Source organism: Apis dorsata, unplaced genomic scaffold, assembly GCF_000469605.1.
Source record: "Apis dorsata unplaced genomic scaffold, Apis dorsata 1.3 scaffold_370, whole genome shotgun sequence".
In the NCBI taxonomy this organism is placed as follows: domain Eukaryota; kingdom Metazoa; phylum Arthropoda; class Insecta; order Hymenoptera; family Apidae; genus Apis; species Apis dorsata.
In genome coordinates, this window is record NW_006263634.1 from 296475 (window position 1) to 299037 (window position 2563).

The 2563-nt window shown below is 34.3% G+C and overlaps 1 protein-coding gene across 9 annotated transcripts in view; it reads left to right on the forward strand.

Moving 5' to 3' along the window:
• Positions 1 to 2563, forward strand: part of LOC102677853 (ecdysone-induced protein 74EF) — a 172364-nt gene that overhangs the window by 143982 nt on the left and 25819 nt on the right. The window lies entirely within an intron of this gene.

Genomic DNA, 2563 nt, shown 5'->3' on the forward strand with positions numbered 1-2563 from the left:
AAGAGAAGCCCGCATGCGATCAATAATATTGTCAATTGTCAAAAGGACCAGATTCCTTCCATGTCTCTTATTTCATAATTGAAAGGCCCAGCAAGATACATGCGTCATTTTACCGTGTAAAATGTGTTGTACTGTGTAAGTTTCATCAAGAATAGAATCGTATTGGAAGAAATATAATTACGTAATTTCACTGGTCCTTTCAATTTATGGAAAGATATTTTTGGAAAAATTTATTATTTCATCGAGTTGGTTTCATTCTAATAATTCAAAAATATTGAGAATTATTAGAAGTAATTATAAGCGTTTAACGATTAACGATACAATTTCGAAATTTTAATCGGAATTATTATTGTAATTCATCGTGGCAGGCTTTAAAAAACATTGTGATTGTTGCACAAGGGTCATCGCGGCAAAGTTCTTCAATTCCGGAATTGCAAATGTTTGCAACATTATAATGTTTCAAGGAAAATTGAAATTTTAAATGAAATCTTATGGAAATATGTCAATCAAATGGAAATATTGTTGCATTCCGGAAATCCGGTATTTTACGCACAATGCGTAGTGGAAAATAATAATAATAATAATAATGATAATATTAATGATGATAATTTATTAATATCATTAATATATTAATGGAAGAATATAAAAAAAAAATTTAAAAAAGTAATAACAATTTAAATTTATGATAAATTATATACATATAATCACAATATTTTAAATGAGAATTATTAAAAAATCAAAAGTATTATCGATTAACATTCTTCTCTCTTTTTTTGTAAAAGCGTGGAAATGAAGATAAAAAAAAAAAAAAAAATGAAACGAAATATGAAATATTTCTTTGACCTCGTTATCATCGTCTTGTAAATTCGACCAAAAATTTTGGCGAATTTTCGATCGAAGGCAAAACCAAATCAGTAATTTCAATATATCTCGCGAAAGATATCGAGAAAGAGAGATTCGATAGTCGTGACGCAATAACGATACGGCTCGAGTTTATTTCGGCTCGTCGGGTATCGATTAATCCAGACGAGGAAAGAAAGTGTCTCGACCTCTTAAGTAATTACGCTCGATAAATAATTTCGCTCAAAGAAGATATCCATACAAAGAAGAATCGATAAATTCGAAAGAATCGATTCTGGACGCTAGTTGAGAGAAGAAAATTATTATTAATACGCGTAATAATAATGCCACTTAATCATTCGATATATCAAAATATAATAATAACGATAAAAATAAAAAATAGAATACGGAAATAAACTTTTTAATAAATCAATGCAATGTTGAAATGCAAAGCGTTCCAATCTAAATTGTTCGTTGATATTTCCGGCAGTTTCGTGAAAATAGCTCGTAACGCTTTGGCCGAACAACCAGAGCGCTCTTTACCGATTTGACCGCATTACGAATCCCGATAAATACCCCTTAATCCCCGCGCGAGCCTGTCATCGTTCTTGCTACGACCTATAAGCCCCGTGTTCTGTATAAGCGGCGATTCGAACGAAACCGCGACACGAATTACGAGATCTCGATTGAATCGTGGAAGCTTTCGAGAACTATCGAATAATCGAATTGCGATTCGATATAATTCCGAAAGGCGTCGGTAGATGGTCGAAGTGCAACTTCGTGAGTGTCGTGAAAGTAGAGCAATGTTTTTCAAACATTTTAAACTGTGTTTGTCTTTTCTTTTCTTTTCTTTCATATAAGATAAGATAAGAAAATTTTTAAAAAGTAAGGTTATGTCGTTACTGTCTTTAACTAAGACAAATAAAATCGTAAAAGAATAGATTGTTCCTTGATATTTCTGTAGAGAGTTTGTCAGTGTAATTATATATATTTATATATCAAAATGAATAAAAATAGTTTCTCTAAAAAAGAATAGATGATAGAAGTGCAACTTGGTGAGTGTCATGAAGATAGAACATTGTTTTCCAAACATTTTCAAGCTGTGATTTCTTCTTTCTATTCCACGTAGGATAAAAAGTAAGGTTATGTTGTCACCGTCTTTAAGTAAAATAAAATAACACGGATAGATCCTGATATTTCTATAAAGTTTGCTAGTGTAAATCGTCGTTTAAAAGAAATAACAGAAAAATATATTCTTTTCTTAACCTCATTCCCTTTTATCTCATTTTCGCGACTCGTAAATTATTATCGAGACAAAGGATTCGATTCGATCTCCCCGATACTCGCTATTTCGTATTTCCACAATTTCCTCGCTTCTTTTCTCGATTCGAGATTTCGTGTGTTTCATTATCAACCCCCCCAACCCCCTCTCCCCTCTGCCCTGCCTTTTACCCACGAAACCCACCAAGTTTCACTTCGATCTGCACAACCGACCGACACCATTCGGAACGGCAAGCCGCGATTTGCGGCAAATTCGAGGCGAGAACGAAGGCGGTCCAATTAAAAGCGACGACGCTCTAGAAATATCGGTCAAGCCAAGCTCGTGCTCGATTTCCACGTAACCACATCGCCGGTGAACGCCAACAGGAAGCGTGTCTGCTACGTCTATCGAAACGAGGGACAGAGATAGAGAACCTTCCTGCGACTTCCTCGTGGCAGGTAG